The 17,967-nt window shown below is 36.2% G+C and overlaps 1 protein-coding gene and 2 long non-coding RNA genes across 4 annotated transcripts in view; 1 reads left to right on the forward strand and 2 right to left on the reverse strand.

The window, feature by feature from the left end:
• LOC149412736 (phosphatidylinositol-3,5-bisphosphate 3-phosphatase MTMR3) overlaps positions 1–17,967 on the forward strand; it is a 273,058-nt gene that overhangs the window by 99,341 nt on the left and 155,750 nt on the right. The gene's annotated exons all lie outside the window — the stretch shown is intronic.
• On the reverse strand, positions 5,355–6,477 carry LOC149412737 (uncharacterized). Its single transcript, XR_016304254.1, has 2 exons — positions 5,612–6,477; positions 5,355–5,495 (listed from the first exon to the last, which is right to left on the reverse strand). It is a non-coding gene; the product is annotated as an uncharacterized LOC149412737 (long non-coding RNA).
• On the reverse strand, positions 7,624–11,618 carry LOC149412738 (uncharacterized). 2 transcript variants are annotated; one of them, XR_016304242.1, is made up of 5 exons: positions 9,435–11,618; positions 9,143–9,301; positions 8,540–8,572; positions 8,310–8,365; positions 7,624–8,075 (listed from the first exon to the last, which is right to left on the reverse strand). It is a non-coding gene; the product is annotated as an uncharacterized LOC149412738 (long non-coding RNA). The 2 variants fall into 2 exon arrangements; XR_016304243.1 differs by having other exon boundaries at positions 7,624–8,365; positions 9,435–9,597; positions 9,757–11,614.

The following is a 17,967-nucleotide window of genomic DNA, read 5'->3' on the forward strand; positions in this document are numbered from 1 at the left end:
TGTGGTATTTGTATGCATTGATATGGCAGGAATAAGTTCCAATCAATACACGAAATAAAAAAAGGCACTATGTGCCAAAAATTTATCCTGTATTACCTTCATCTACATTCTGGGAACTTCATACACCGTAGTAAATAACGGTGAACAATTTATTTTGTCAGAATTGTACACCATACTGCCTCCAAGACAGTTAGATATTGAGAGTGGAATTTGTTTTCATTGATATGGCAGGATTAGGTACAATTACAAATGTACGGATTAGGTACGCGGAATAAAAAAAAAGCACTAAGAGCCAAAAATTAAAAAAATTCTAAGTATATTCAGCGCCCTTGAGGTGATTTCTCACGAAAACGGCGCTATATAAATTAGCCAAATATTATTATTATTATTATTCAGAAATGTTCTTTGTGCCATGGCCAATAACCCAATATGCCCAGGTGGCAGAAAAAATATTGCATTGTCTACGCACGATGAAGAATGGCTCTGTGCTCAAGAGTAAGCATGTTTTTTAAAATAGGCACCAAATACCATTAATTTCAACTGTTATATTTGTTTGTAAATGGCTGACAGCGGAGGTGCGGCATCTTGTTCTATTGATAAAATCGGATGTGGAACGATTTGCCGGCCTCCGTGTTTCCTTCCTCGTACAACTACAACTGTGTCCACTCCTTCCTGTCCTCAAAAATACCGTATACATAGCATCCCCAAAGATGACAGGCACTGAAGAAAATAATTTTGGTGGAGGAAAATAATCCTCCTGTGTCAAGATAATTTAAAAAAAAAAAACAAAAAAAAATAATTTTTGGTTTCTGTTAATTTAGTTTCCTTTAGTAGGCCATTGTATAGTTTTGCCCTTTGAAATTTTATATTTTTTCTATCCATGTACGCATATTATTTCGGTGCTTTGACTGGAATAGAAACAGCATCCTTGAATTTCTAAGTTTCCTCGTCTGTTTATTGCTGTCTACAGTCGTGCCCTTATTATGATCATCTGTTTCTGTTGACTTGATAATAATATGATAATGTCGCAATATTTAAAAGCGTTACTAGGTCATCTCTTGACGAGACGGTGCGGTACGGTGTGTTCCTGAGATCGGGCATCGGGCGGACGTGTGCCGGTAAGCGTGCGATGCGTGTGTCAAGGAAGTAAATAGTATTTACGTAAATACCGTACCACCTCGAACTAAATGTGCCGGTAATGTTACTTAATGTCAAACTGTGTCAACAACAAATATTTTTATAACTACTGCAATGTCAACTGACTGTTAACGTTGTGGTAATCGCTGAATACGGGTCCGATGTCTTGGAGGTTTGATAGCTCATGAAGTGTAGGTATATAATTCGTGGGTCGGGCTGTGAAAACTTGAAAATTTGTCAGAACTAAATAAACCGGTATTTCAATGGAAGATGCTCTAAGCAACTATCTTTAGATTATTAGTAGTTCCCCGGGCCTTAAGCAGAGTTTCGAAATATGTGTACAGTATATTTATTGTTTTTGTGTTTAATTCGTAGAACTGCATTTAATTTTTTTTAAATGTGTACAGTAATTTTTCTCTTATTTTGAAAGTGTGCAAAATTTCATCAACAAGTATCAACATTCTGATTTAAGGGGTGGGAAAAGGGGATAGGAGTGGTTTGTGGAAATCTCATATACCCACAGATAGCTTCCTCTTATTTTGATGGAAAAGTGTGCAAAATTTCATCAATCTCTGAAAAAATTATAGATTTGGATACGAACAAAACCACACCGTAACGCTCTTTATAATATAGCTTGGTGTCCTAAATATTCCTATGTAGTTTGGCTGATACTGATTATATTTTAGATCCTTTTATTTGTGAGGTGGGTTTGGGTACCGCCGCCCCGGGTACCATTCATAAGTGGTTCGCTATGTTTGGTGATTGAGCAAGGGTGCCTGTGTTAATTGGGTGAAGTGTGTTCAGGATGCGCGTACCAACCAGCCGCGTGGCGTGCAGGATCGGGAGAGGCTGGTTTGGGGAGACCCTTTGACATCTCCAGCTGGTCTTCTTGACCAACTGATCACTGACCTTGAGCACTGATCCCTAGATTCCTGCCTACCCATCATACCCTTTTCCTTCTCAGAACTTCCTCTCCTTCCTTTCCTCAAGAAGAGCCTCAAGAAGAGAAAAGCGGTGTCCGCAGTGAAATCAGAAACTACAAACATTGTAAGTACAGCTGGGAGATGATTTTCATACACATGACCCGCCCCAAGTATTTGATTCACCGTTGTACCTTCTCAGCTTCTCTCATAAACAACGCACATAACATAAGGCTGGCCGCATACATACGTTTTTCGTATTCGATTTCCGAATTCGTTTTCCGTATTCGGACATCCGAATGCACGGAATCAGTAGAAAATACATTAACTGCCGCACACGTTCGTTTTAGTTCCGAACGGAACAAATTCCTTACGCACGTTCCGAATGCCAGCCGGCGCGTTCGGAGAAAACGAATGGAAAAAACCTAATGACGTCATGTGGAACGCAGCTATTGCATACAGTTTGTTTGTGCCGACGCAAACGTACGGAAATTTCCATTCGTAATTCAGTGTTGCCAACGGATCTTGACCTAATACATATCGCCGTTTCTCATACATAGGGTAGCGTAAAGTAGCCGAATTTGCTGTTAGGTGGGACATGTTTAAAATTGATGTTTTTACGTGAAAATAAAAATTTCGTGGGGGGGGGGGTGGCTAGAGAATTTCAAAAAAATAAAATTTGTCCCCAAAAAATAAAAATAAATTCATGGGGAGGGTGGCTAGAGAATTTCAAGAAAATATAAAATAGAAAAATAAATTTCATGGGTGGGGGGGGGGGGGGGGGGGGCTAGAGAATTTCGGGACATGTTTAAAATTGATGTTTTTGAAGTAGCTTAATTGGCGACCAGTCGCCTTTTAGATTTTTTCGGCGCCGATTCTCGCTCTGAGTAGCCTAAATGGCGATATATCGCCCTTGTTGGCAACACTGGTACTGACGTTTATACATTCCGAATGAAGAAAAACGAACGTTTGCGCTAGTCTCACGGAATTCCGAATACGGAAAACGAATTCGTAAATCGAATACGGAAAACGTATGTATGCGGCCAGCCTAAAGAGTGCCTACAACCAGTGGCTGCTCGTGACCTTTGAGTCTGATAGATCGCACAGTTCGAACAATTGGACATCTCTAAATAGTATAAAATAAAATCGATATCAACGGATTTTTATTTTTTATAGAATTTCTTCCAGAAGGTTTATGTATATAATACATTCATATTAAATTTATAGAAATTAGAGAAACGTGTTTTGTAATCAATTCGTAAATAAAATATTTTCGAGCGCTTACAATTGCTAACGCTGGCTAAACCTTATGAGATACATCAACATAATGTAAATGAGATACATCAATACACATAAATACATGTACCATTTAATCATAACCACGTAAACACCTCAGCACAGGTTCTCCCAGTGAGGTGTTCACGAAACATATAACATTACCCACCACAGTGTCACCTACTCAAACCTACCTCACACCCAGCATAAAACAAACACCATATTAACAACAGTTCTAAATTTATATATTATATACAAATGTAAATATTTGGTAGACACTGTAATGTATGTATAGAAATAAATAAATAAATGTACTACGGACTTGTATATCTTAAAAAGGCCTACAGAAAAGTCCGCGATGGTATTTGTCTATATCCAATTTTTTCGAAAATTCGACGTTTTGTATGGAGACTTTCAGAAAATTTCAGTTTTGCAGTGCACTGCACCGATTTCCTGAAAATCTTCATACAAAGAACCGAATTTTGGTAAAAATTAAAAGTATTTTTTTAAATATTAAAATTCAAAACACAACCAAGAGTCACGAGCCGCTACTGCCTACAACGGAATCTCTCAGCGGCAGGGCCATATTATTACGTTGTTAATTTTGTCCAACATCCCCAAACAACCTAACAACCCTCAAGTGTCCACTCGACCTTTATTCGCATATAAATAAGGTAAGTTGTCTCGAGTGAATTATGAGGGAAACTAAAAACACGGGATTACAACGACTGTTGTTGTTTTATTATGAAATTTAGCAAAAAACATTAATTTTAAATATTCAGCGTTTAAAATGGAGTAAGGTCACTTGTTGCATTGGCTTTACAATTAACGTGTCAATTCTCGCCAACGAAATAATACATTGGATTCTTAATGTTTGTATTTCTGAATATAATAAATTAATTTATAAAGCATTTGGTACATTTCCCATGAAAATAAAAATACAAAGTTCAGGGGCCTTAGCATGAGAAGTCGATATAGCCCTATAGCAATACGATATCGTTAAAATACGTCATCAATGAGCACTTAACGACATATGCTAGCACGATCAAAATATAACAACCGACGATTGTTAAAATTCCTTGTCTATGGTCAAAGTAGCGACGGTATCGTTAAAATTGCGAGCATGAGAATGTATCGATAGGATAACTTCCGACCGACGGTTGCTAAAAGCCCGCCGAATATAACGTGGGGTCTTGAGTGTCAGTTAAAACTTTGGTTGGCTGTCGATATACGTATTTTTTTAATAATGTCGTTCATTATGCAAAATTTCTGGTTTAATGAAAGGAGGCAGGTTAGGGAAGATCGTAGGATTGAAAGGCGTCGTTTACGCGATCAATTAAATCCGTTCGAACTTGCAGAGACGGAATTCAGACAATTGTTTCGAATATCTCGCATTATGGCTAGAGATCTCATTGATCAATTAACTCCTTTTCTAGTGTCAAAAAATACATTAGGACTTCCAGTATGCATTAAAGTGAGAGTATTAAATATTATTGATATCTTAGTAAAACAAAAACACAATATAAATCTATCCACCACTGGAACGACCACGTGAAATAAATAAATTTGTTTCGATTGCTGATGATAATTTTTCACAATAAAGTGATTAAAATGATCAAAAGTGAAGTTTATTAATCAGTTGTATTATTTATGATGTTGACAGGTACTCGCACCCATCAGCTTCTTTGCTACAGGGAGCTACCAACGTGGAGTAGGCCAAGATCACTTCTTGGCGATAGGGCAAACTACCGTTAGCAAGTGCATAAAACTGTTTATGAAAGCAGTTTTAGAACATCTGTACAGAAGATGGATACATTTTCCGGCTACAAATGAAGCCCGCAAGCAAGTAGAGAGTAGTTTTAGGGAAAAATTAAACTTTCCACATGTTCTGGGATGCATCGATTGCACCCACATCGCCATCGTCACCCCTTCCAGACACGAGGAGCAGTACAAAAACCACAAAGGATTTTATTCGCTGAATGTTCAAGTGGTAAATATTTTTTCAGAAATAAAACAGCCGGATTGTTGTTTTCAAATTTTATTGAAGGTTTTTTATGTTTGATAAACAGGTCTGCGATGCTACGTTGAAAATATTGAGCATCAACACACGCTTCCCAGGTACTGTCCATGACCAATTCATTTGGAATAATAGTTTAGTCAAAACTGAAATGAACAGACTATACAATCAGAGAATTGGGACATATTTCTTGCTAGGTATGTATTTCAACAACTCATTTTAAAAAAAGGCAAAAAAATCATAACTTAGTAGTTATATGTACCTATTATAATGGGTGTTTTGTTTCAATCAGGCGATTCTGGATATACACTCGAGCCTTATCTGATGACACCAATATTGAATGCAGTCGAGGGGAGTGCCCAATACAGATACACAAAGGCGCACTGTGAGGCGAGATGTTCCGTAGAACGCCTATTTGGGGCATGGAAGGCTATATTCCGTTGCCTCAGGAAAGACAGAGTTCTCCATTATGAGCCCGATGCTGCTGGTCAAATAATTATTACTTGTGCTATACTATACAACATGATGAAGCACTATAAGTCAGTTTCCTTGTTGAACTATATGCATTTAAAAAAGTAAGGCAACAGTACAAAATATTAATAAATTGTTCTCTATTTTCAGATTAACAGACTATTATAATGATAATGTAGAGTTAAGAGAGGTTGAGCTGCTGCACCAGCCTGAAGATGTCAGCAGGGTTGTTGCAGCCCGCAGAGTGAGAGACGAACTAGTGCGAAAGTACTTCTCCCACGAATGATAATATATTAAACAAGGAAACTGACTTATAGTGCTTCATCATGTTCAAACATTGTATCGTATGTACCTACATTGTAAAAACAATTCACGCCTCACAGAGACATTGCAAGAGTTTGAAGAACTGCTACTAATCAAGTACATATTCATATATGCAAAGCGCTGCATGCAATATTTCTCAAAAAGAACTTCAATAGTACTTTAAAACATTGTATTGTATGTACCTACATTGTAAAAACAATTCACGCCTCACAGAGACGTTGCGAGAGTTTGAAGAACTGCTACTAATCAAGTACATATTCATATATGCAAAGCGCTGCATGCAATATTTCACAAAAAGAACTTCAATAGTACTTTAAAACATTGTATTGTATGTACCTACATTGTAAAAACAATTCATGCCTCACAGAGACATTGCAAGAGTTTGAAGAAATGCTTCTAATCAAATATACATATATGCAAAGCGCTGCATGCAATATTTCTCAAAAAGAACTTCAATAGTACTTTAAAACATTGTATTGTATGTACCTACATTGTAAAAACAATTCACGCCTCACAGAGACGTTGCGAGAGTTTGAAGAACTGCTACTAATCAAGTACATATTCATATATGCAAAGCGCTGCATGCAATATTTCACAAAAAGAACTTCAATAGTACTTTAAAACATTGTATTGTATGTACCTACATTGTAAAAACAATTCACGCCTCACAGAGACATTGCAAGAGTTTGAAGAAATGCTTCTAATCAAATATACATATATGCAAAGCGCTGCATGCAATATTTCTCAAAAAGAACTTCAATAGTACTTTAAAACATTGTATTGTATGTACCTACATTGTAAAAACAATTCACGCCTCACAGAGACATTGCAAGAGTTTGAAGAACTGCTACTAATCAAGTATACATATATGCAAAGCGCTCTATGCAATATTTCTCAAAAAGAACTTCAATAGTACTTTAAAACACTGTATTGTATGTACCTACATTGTAAAAACAATTCACGCCTCACAGAGACATTGCAAGAGTTTGAAGAAATGCTTCTAATCAAATATACATATATGCAAAGCGCTGCATGCAATATTTCTCAAAAAGAACTTCAATAGTACTTTAAAACATTGTATTGTATGTACCTACATTGTAAAAACAATTCACGCCTCACAGAGACGTTGCGAGAGTTTGAAGAACTGCTACTAATCAAGTACATATTCATATATGCAAAGCGCTGCATGCAATATTTCACAAAAAGAACTTCAATAGTACTTTAAAACATTGTATTGTATGTACCTACATTGTAAAAACAATTCACGCCTCACAGAGACATTGCAAGAGTTTGAAGAAATGCTTCTAATCAAATATACATATATGCAAAGCGCTGCATGCAATATTTCTCAAAAAGAACTTCAATAGTACTTTAAAACATTGTATTGTATGTACCTACATTGTAAAAACAATTCACGCCTCACAGAGACATTGCAAGAGTTTGAAGAACTGCTACTAATCAAGTATACATATATGCAAAGCGCTCTATGCAATATTTCTCAAAAAGAACTTCAATAGTACTTTAAAACACTGTATTGTATGTACCTACATTGTAAAAACAATTCACGCCTCACAGAGACATTGCAAGAGTTTGAAGAACTGCTACTAATCAAGTATATGTATATGCAAAGTGCTGCATGCAATATTACACAACACGTACTTTAAAATATTGTATTGTATGTATCTAAATTGTAAAAAAATGACATTTGTTGTTGAGTTTCACTTTTTCACAAGAAACATAAAAATTATGAACATGCAAAACGTTAATAAAAATAAAAATTTAACACACAAAGTATACAAAAAACTTATTATCTTGAAAATTATAAAAAAAAACCTAAAAACTAATCGCAGTCATCCTCCGACTCCAACTGCAACGTATAGTTGGGCGAGTTAGCAAATTATGTTGACGGTTGTTTCGATGGTTGAGTTTGTCTAGAATTAGAAATGTTTTATTAGAGATCTCATTCATTCTACTTTCATCGTACCTCCTAGCTGGACTGCTTGCCTCTCCAAGGACAATTGTTAATAATCGTGTTCCATCCCTTGTGAACATACTTCGCAATCTCTCAAGTGACATATTAAATAATGCAATATTTAATTTAATTTGTTCAGTTTTGTACATTAAATGTTTTTAAAAGCCTGTATAGATGTATAGCAAATAAATACCTCGCCAACTGTCGTTGGAGTAAACAAACCCTTTCACGTTCCACTGCCGTGTATCTCTGAAACAAGAGATGATAATTCATTAATTTACTAACTTAATTTACCTTCTATAGTAAATTAGTTATTAGTGCCAGTGAGACGAGACCAGAAAAGCACCATGTCTATGTAGACACTGTATCTTGCCCGGTCTCGGGGTGCCCTGACAAATAATTACAAAAAGGAACAGGAAATACCTCAAAAATGTCAGCAAATCGATCCATTGAACTCTGAAATGATAAATAACAACTCATTAATTTAATTTAAATAACAATAGGTAGTCGACATACTAAAAGGAAGATTATAAATGAATTTATTCATTTTGAATTTCTCGCCAAGCTGGATTTTACATGTTTATTAATTTTTTTTAACACAAAGAATATCTAAACAAACAGAACAATAAAAACTCCACCGCGCAAAATGGAAAAATAGTACATTGGGAATAGTACAATAAATAAATGAAATAAGTCAAAGCTAATAATAATAGAAGAGTATGTATGAGACGATGTATGAATGTAAATGAGGCAAGGAGTGTGTGCCAAGACCGAGTTGTTTGGCGGTCCGTCCTCTCTGCCTACCCCTGCGGGGAAACGGCGTGATGGTTAGTTAGTTAGTTAAGTCAAAGCTGGGCATTTTATTTTGTTCTACTAAGATTTAATTCTAATTTAAAAGTACAGTGCCACACTTATAAGTTGGCAGTGGCCTAAACATGGATTGACGCTATTTCTTTATATTTTAATCTGGCAACTTACACGTGTAGCGCTGTATTTGGGAGTGATTCGAAGAGAAATAGGAAATACCTTAAAAATATTGGAGAATTTATTAATAGCTCCCACAAGCTCCTTGGATGATTCGTTACTAGCCTCCTGCGCCATCACCATCCGAACCCCCACATCTGGCTTGTCAGTTAGCTTCCTCTTCTTGCTCGGGCGAGAAGGGGAAGCTATGTCACGCCATGTCTGTAAAATGTAAAAATAATGTCAGGTTAAAAGTGATTTACCGTCTTATATCAAGTGTCTCGATGATAGATTATATTAGAAGGTCAGCAAAGTTTGCTGCAACCAGTTTGTATAGGTAGGTACAAATACTCACTGTTTTCCACTGCTCGTCTGACTTAGCAGGACATAATTCTGCCAGTTGTTCCGCCAAATTCCGAACCCCGAGGTCCCACAAACCTTCCAGCGGCGAACTCCGAATGGTCAGCCATATAGCTGGTTAGCAGTCCATTTGACTGGTCGTCGACCTTACTCTCTTCCTGAAATCATAATATCAGCATTTTGAATATCTTAAAATACTGCGTATGATTGAAATATTAGTAAAAATAACTTCAAAATTTTGACACAATAGAATGTAAGTATATCTCTTTGATAATAATGGAAATTCTTTCACATAAAAAGATAAATAAATAACTTACCCAGCTACCATTGCTTGCGACATCGTAAAATATTAAAAAAACAAGGCGGTTACAATGATCAAGCTTGAAATCTGACGTTTGACGTCTGACGTCTATCCAATTCATAGACAATTCCGTCCCAGTATTGCCAGCGTATATCGATTTGTATTTATTGCCTTATCGATGTCGTTAGAGATATCAATAGTGTTCTCATGCTAGGGAAGTCGTTATAAAATGGTCGGTAGATACGCTTAGCAATACGATATCGTTAAGTTCGATCGATTCTCATGCTAAGGCCCCAGGTGCGATTTCCGATCGATATCTTTTCCTATGGGAAGTACTGCAAACCTCGCACATTCTACGCCTCAAAAAGTGACTCAGTCATAAACCCACATGCCGATTTACCGTTTCTCAGGATCCCATCATTAAACCGAACGCACCAACACGTAAAAAGGGCCACGCCATTAACATTTAGCAACAAATCGTTAATATAGTTTTGATAGACACATTTTTAGTAAGTGCCCTTAGCTTTACCGCAATTTTTACATCTCGGAACAGGTCACAACTGCGCGCGAAAATTCCTCGACAAGCCTTCCACAGCGGCACAAATGAAAAAGCAAACGTTATGGAAAATTGTACACATTCATCAAAAAGTGCCGCCTGTTAGCTCGGAGCATTTTCCGCGCGGAAGGAACGATTTAACCCTTTTATATTGAGCAACTTCCCTTTCCATTGATTCATGGCAGACTACAATAAAAAATGCTTACGTACCTACTATTAAACCCGACGTGGACTGGAGTAAGAAAAGTTTTGTTGACAGTAAGTAAGCACATACATAAAACACTTTCCGCGTTGCATTAATTTAGAGAAATTTTGCTTAAAGTGGATATCTCCCTTTTTGTGTCGTTTCGGTTTTAGTTGCATTTTAGTGGCGTTTCTTTGGTTAGTGAGGACGGATCGACATTCCTGTGAAGGGAAAGCGTGGCCGCGGCGTGGTTTCCACGTGGTCTGCTGCCGAGGGCCACCGTTTGTAGAAAGGGCGGAGTAGGTACCTCGCCTGCACCCCCCACCACCCCGGTGCCTGAATTGCGCCGAAGGTTAGTCTGGAAATATCTAGAACGTCGTCCCACCCCACCCCACCTCTTTTTGGTGAGGGAGAAATGCGCATTTTGTTCACTTTTATGATTTAATTTTGTGGCTGCAAGATTGGAGAGTCTTTATGTAAAAAATAAATAATTATGTAAGTTTTACGTTACAATACAATTTTATCTTGAGTTTTTCAGACAATAGCAAGTCTACATGTATTGCAACATCATTGGGTCTTCTTATTTAAGAGGAAGCTACAAGCCAAAAATGTATAAATGCTTGGTATGTCTTATATTGTAGGTAATAGGCATTAAAATCGCTTGACAAACAGAGTCTAGAAACGTTCGATTTCAAGCACAAAACTGGTTTTTATTTATTCTGTAAATAAATTTCACAAAGTGAAACTGTCACAGATAATCTTATCTATAATACTGTATTATTGAAAAGTTGTTTCCTTTACGCGTTCATACATTTCTATTGAAAAAATATATTTTTTAGTAGCTTACATTTATATTTTTTATTGAGTAATTTATTTTATATTGGTATTCTACTCAAGCGAAACGATAGGAAACCTTCAAATTTATTTAATGCATATTTTTGATATTCATAATGTACAACAATTCGTTATAAAGATTAATCAAAATAGTGATTTAGCATTAAGCTTCGTCTGAAGGTGGTAAACCACGTCGTGTAAATTTTCGAATCGGACCGCTCACAATAACACTCCATATGTAGATGGCGATAAGGTTTAAAATTCTTGTTTAATAGTCCAGTCAGTGGGGAGTTTTACCTTGCAAAAGGTTAGGTAGTAGCGATTTTGATATATGTTGTTAAGATTGGGACTCTAAAGAAAAAAAAAAGTTTTCGACCTTGGGAGGGTCGAGCTCGATCCGCCATCTTGGATTGAAGGTGCCAAAATTTGTTTTTTTTTAAATAATTGTGAAGTGGTCGTTTTTACAACCAAATTGTTGAACGCAAACTTAAAGACAACTAAATTACCTACATTTTTTGTAGAAAGTTTTTTTTTGTAAGTCTAATAGGTAACGAGTTACAGTGGCGGAAATGTAAATATTTTTCAAAAAAGTGATGAAATTCCCAACTCTGTAATTTTTGCGGGTTATTCATTACATAATTATAATAATTTTGTTAACTCATTTCCACACCACCATGAGGTAGAGAACATTGCGCTTTTTTTTTATTGTGGTATCCCCAGTAGGTCAACTCCACAGATATACCAGCGTTATGCTACAGTAAATTATGTTACATTACTGTGAATTATGTTACTATAAATTATGTTACTTAATAACAGTCTTCGTCATCAATGTCATCATCTAACTCATTGCCTGTGATATTTGGGCTTCCATTGACAAAATCTCTTCTTCTTCGTCCTCGACATCGATGTGAACCTCTGGCGAATTTCGGCATGTTTGACCATTACAGCACCCACATACAATAGAACACTTAAATCCAGCTTTCCTGCAGCCACATGCAACGCCGCATCCTTTTTTACAATTGCATGAAATAAATTTTAAGTCTCGGGTGCTGGTTTCTTTGTCATTTTTACTGGAACAAGCCCGTTGATGTCACGTTTCCAGGCCCAGTTTTCTGGATTTTTTTGGATTCCATACCATTTTTGGACTTGATGGTACGTTCTAAATGCATGGTACCGTGTAGTCGTTCGTTAGTGGCAAAGAGGCAAGATTGAATTTGCTTTTTGTTGTCGACAACGACAACAATGGCGAAACGTTTGTAGAGGACTTCTTCCAAGGTTTCCTTATCCATGTCACCCCCGTATAAAGCAACAAGAAAGCGTGTTCCTGCAACTGCTATGTCTTCTGGTGTTGCATCATGTTGTTTGAAGATTCTTATCATGGCATTGAGTCTTGTGTCGTTTTGCACAAGCGAACTAAATTTATTTTTTCCTTGGTTGAAGAAGGACGATGTTGTATCGCAGCCGCTAAAGGCATGAAGAAACAGAATATTCTCAGCCGCCTCTTTGTATTTCACACTTTTCGCGAAATACAATCTTTCAAAAGTTTTGCCTCTACCGGGTTTGCGAAGATATATACTATTTTTTTGTGGTGCTAATGCTGTCATGCTGTCAGCAGAACTAGGAGATCAACGTCTTCGCCAATAATGAAAACAGCGTCATATGATGAACACAAGGAAATCGCAGTATTGACAATCAACTCATCAGCATCTTCTTCAGCCTGCTTAACTGTAAAATCATCCTGTATAAATTGCTTTGTAAGCATCGAAATCAGACGGACTTTGTTATTTTCATTGGCTAAAAATCGTTCTTGTGAAACTTGAACTGGCATTGTTTAATCGAAAAGAACATCTGCAGACATGTGCTTCTTCGATCGGCGAAGTCTTTCTGCGGTTTTCGTATTTTTTTCACCATCATCAAGCGGATATCCATCGAAAACAATGACTGCATATGATCCATAGTGATTTCTTACATAGTGAACGTACTTCTCGCAAATTGACCCAAAATAATCATTCCGATTCCATACAACTTTATGTAAAAGATATCCTCCATCTACAACATTAATTTTGCTACCTTCAAGTTGCACGCCTTCTGGAAGTTGTTCGAAAACACCATAAAATGATGATTTCGTACCTTTGCGCACGAGCACACTGTGTGACCGAGCATCCAGGCAACGTCCTGTAACCACCCCGACTCAATCAGTGTTGCCAAGTCAGCTGTAGACTAGGATCCCACTATAACAAATCAACGTCATCGAGCACACGGATGATGCTATATAAGTATATTGTAACGTAGAAATTTGTTAAAATGATATTGTGTAATATGTTCGTACAAAATTTATCAAGAAAACTGGAGTTTTACAATTTTTTGTCAAAATTTTCTTCTTTCAACCACTGTAACTCGTTACCCATAAGACTTACAAAAAAAACTATCTACAAAAAATGTAGGTAATTTGGTTGTCTTTAAGTTTGCCTTCAACAATTTGGTTATAAAATCAACCACTTCATAATTATTTTGAAAAAACCAAATTTTGGCACCTTCAATCCAAGATGGCGGATCGAGCTCGACCCCCCCAAGGTCGAAAACTTTTTTTTCTTCTTTAGAGTCCCAATCTTAACAACATATGTGAAAATCGCTACTACCTAACCTTTTGCAAGGTGGAGCCCTTTTTTATCCCCCACTGACTGGACTATAACACCAGCCGCGTATTTTTATTTATACAAGAAAAAAAATATCGCCAAAAAAAGTGTTTTTCTTTTGTTTTTCAGTCTCAAATATTTAAATGTTTTACGATAATTTTCTAAAGAACTTCATTTTCCACATTATACAATAAAATTATATCCGAAAATGTGTTAATAAAACGTAATTATCCTATATTTTGAATTTTATATCAGTTTTTATTGGCTTGATATTTTATTTTTTTATGCGCTTATAAAAAGACATGGCCAAAAAAATGCTCGATTGTTTCAAAGGCCAAGGATATGTTCTACTCGCAGTATTTAATTGAAGCATCTAACATATTTCTCGGCGATCAAATTTTCAAACCAAAAACACGTAACTTTGCATTACTACGTCTACGTATTGCGTCGTCTTAAGAATGTAGAAAAGGTCGGTCGTGTTCCTGTACAGAGAAAATGAGGCTAATTAATTCTACACGCTAAACAAAACTAGCAAACATCGAAGCAATTCGTATCGAGTGAATTCCGCAATTCCTACATCAGCGTAAACTAAGGCTGGTTAAATAATGAAATTATGATTATGATTTCCGTCACATTTCTACTTCTACCAATGCTCCTCTCAATCTTCCTATGGACTGGCTAGCTCCTAAAAATAGCCAACGTTTCGGACAGCTTTACATGATGCCAGTCTCACACTCTTGCAATAACCTCATGGCTTGGCCTATTCCTCCATACTTTTGGCCGTTAAAATCTCAAATCATATCTTATTTCAATAGCATCATTTCTCTTGTCATGCTATGCTGTGCTAGAACATCTGTTCTGCCGTGTGGTATCTTAAGCTTAACCAATTGCTTTACATGTGCAACGAATTAAGCATCAAACCGTCTTCCTATCCCCCATCTCTATCTTGGAATACACTCCTTGCTTCTTTCATTTTGGCCGTGAATATCTCAAATCATATCTTATTTCAATAGCATCATTTATCTTGTCATGCTATTCTGTGCTAGAACATCTGTTCTGAAATGTGGTATCTTAAGCTTAACCAATTGCTTCACATGTGCAACGAATTAAGCATCAAATCGTCTTCCTATCCCCCATCCCTATCTTGGCATACACCCCTGGCTTCTTTCATTTTGGCCGTGAAAATCTGGAATCGTATCTTATTTCAATAGCATCATTTCTCTTGTCATGTTATGCTGTGCTAGACCATCTGTTCTGCCGTGTGGTATCTTGAACATAACCAATAATTAAGCATCAAATCGTCTTCCTATCCCCCATCTCTATCTTGGCATACACTCCTTACTTCTTTCGTATTTACTAAGTCGTCGTTACAATTCAAATGTTTGACCCACACGAATAAGCCACGTCTCCCAAATGTACAAAAGTTGCTAACGGAAGAACATCTCCCAACAGACAATAATTAATCAATTACAGCAATTAACGAGCTTGAATCTCCCCATTCCTGGTGATAAGTATCTACTGATGATTCACGACCATAATAAACAAATAAATATCCCACGAGGAGCTACTAGCTGTTAGTAGCCCCTCTGCCGCTACGTCACTAATTAATCACTACACAAATTGTATCATTCGGGGGCTCGGCCCTAGTTTAATGGTCACAAGTCCCGATACTACCTACGTCTACATACCAACTACATAACTGCTAGCTAACCGTCGATGTATTGGGGCAGACTTGTGTATCTACTAATACTTTCAACTCTATAATAGGCTACCATAGTATACAGTCAGAGAGACACAATAATATAGACCGCATGTCTAGGCTGGGGCCGTCTATGGCTTTTATTTAAAAAAAAATTATGCGTTAGGTGTCTAGAAAAGTTATGCATTTAATAGTATGTTTCTTGTGTACTCACCACTTTTGTCCCTGTGGCAGATGTCAAAGTTTTCAAAATAATTGAAAAAAAATTGTATGTAAAATTGTAATTGTAAAAAAACGATGTCCGAAAATTAGTGGTAGGTACAAGCGGAAAATATTTTTTCACCAAAGGTTTAAAAAACTTTTAGAGCCGGATCTACGCTTCAATGCATGTTTCTTAAGGCGAAGCTTAAAGCTAAATCACTATTTTGATTAATATTTATAACGAACTGGTGTACATTATGAATACCAAAAAATATGCTTTAGATAAATTGAAGGTTTTCCTATCCTTTCGCTTGAGTAGAATACAAATAAAATAATAAATTACTCAATAAAAAATATTTTTTCAATAGAAGTATGAACGCGTAAATGAAACATTTTTTTTAAATACAGTATTATAGCTAAGATTATCTGTGACAGTTTCACTTGATTAACTTTTTTGCTTTTTTATAAAATTATTTACAAAATAAATAAAAACCAGTTTTGTGCTTGAAATCGAATGTTTCTAGATTCCGTTTGTCAAGCGATTTTAATGCATATTACCTGCAATATAAGGTATACCAAGAATAAACACATTTTTGGCTTGTAGCTTCCTCTTAACCATCATAATCATTGCAATGATTTACTCTAAAACTAAATAGCTCAAAAAATAAAAAATATCATAAAACGGACTCCGGCCAAATGTGATGTAGATTCATCAGTTTCCCGCTTGTACTACGATTTTCCGGACACCGTGTATGTAAAAAGAAAAGTGTTTTTTATAAAAAATCTATCTTGGTGAAATTTTGCACACTTGACCTTCAAAATGAGAGCAACTTCTGCTAGTGTTTATTTATTTTGTAAGAAACAAACAGCTTTTATATAATATACAATGATAGATATAAATATACAAGTTAACTGAAGTCAAGCCACAGAAGTTTCTTATGTTAAAGTGCATTAAAAATTAAGTTTTACTATCTTAAAATTAATTTGGTGTTAAAGGAAGGGGAGAGGAAGAGGAAAATAGGAAGAGGATAGGAGATGCTGCCGATACATTCCATACTCTCATATTAATAATCGATCGTAGGCATTATTTATTGGATAATTTGTATAGCGCCGCTTTTGTGAGATATCACCTCAGGGGCGCTTACTTCATATCGATATTTCTTTTATGTATTTATCTATATAAATAAAAATGTAAATGTTAGTTTGTTCAGAATCTTCTCCTTAAATCTCTCGAAAGTTTTTCATCGGTTGCTTTGAAATTTTGACACAACCTTGCATTCGAATATGTGTGTTTTTTTTTTATATACCTAGGTAAAAACATATTTTAAAAAATAATAAAAAACAGCGCCATCTGTTTGACGTAAAAGCAACACGCGCTATTGTTTCTTTATCTGCACACACAAACAGACTGAGCCATAGCTACGGCTAATAAATATGAATATTTTTTTGGGTTTTCTCTCTCTTTCAGTTCTACAAATGACCTCTTGTATACTTGTATACAGTCAGACAGGCAGACAGGCACTATACTATAAGCTCTAAGCGCGGTGTAGTATTAAGTTCTTCTCTTTCACTCGCTTCTCGTGCGACCAACCGGTCTGTTGGCGGGAGGTAGTGGGGTGAGAGGGGAGAGGAGACTGACATCAGCCGGCCTCGACTGTGTCTCTCTAGCTACAGCTATAATAAGTCAGTACGGGTTGGATATACTCCACAGTGCTACGGCAAGGAAGAAAGTTTACTGGGAATTTCAATTTAAAAATCGAATGTTTTTAAAATTTAACGTAAAAGACTTATTTTCCTAATGTGATTCGACCGTAATTAAATTTACAGTAAAACATTGAATATGAAGCAGATAGTTTGATGGGTGAGCTCTGGCATCATGAATAGTGGTTTTTTAATCTGAAAAATTACCTTGAAACCGGGTAGTAGCTAGAAAATATATATTTAAGTATTATAGCTATTTCTCACGAGAGATTTAAAGTTATTTTTTTAATAACATGTTCCTCGTATCGATAAATGTGGAAACGTTCATATTTCTAAATGAGCAACTATTCAAAAAAAAATAATTCAAACATGATTTATTGTCCAAAGGTCCGAAAAACTGAAAAAAAAGACGTAAG

This window comes from Hesperophylax consimilis, chromosome 22, assembly GCF_061612785.1.
Source record: "Hesperophylax consimilis isolate HC1 chromosome 22, BYU_Hcon_1.0, whole genome shotgun sequence".
Lineage (NCBI taxonomy): Eukaryota > Metazoa > Arthropoda > Insecta > Trichoptera > Limnephilidae > Hesperophylax > Hesperophylax consimilis.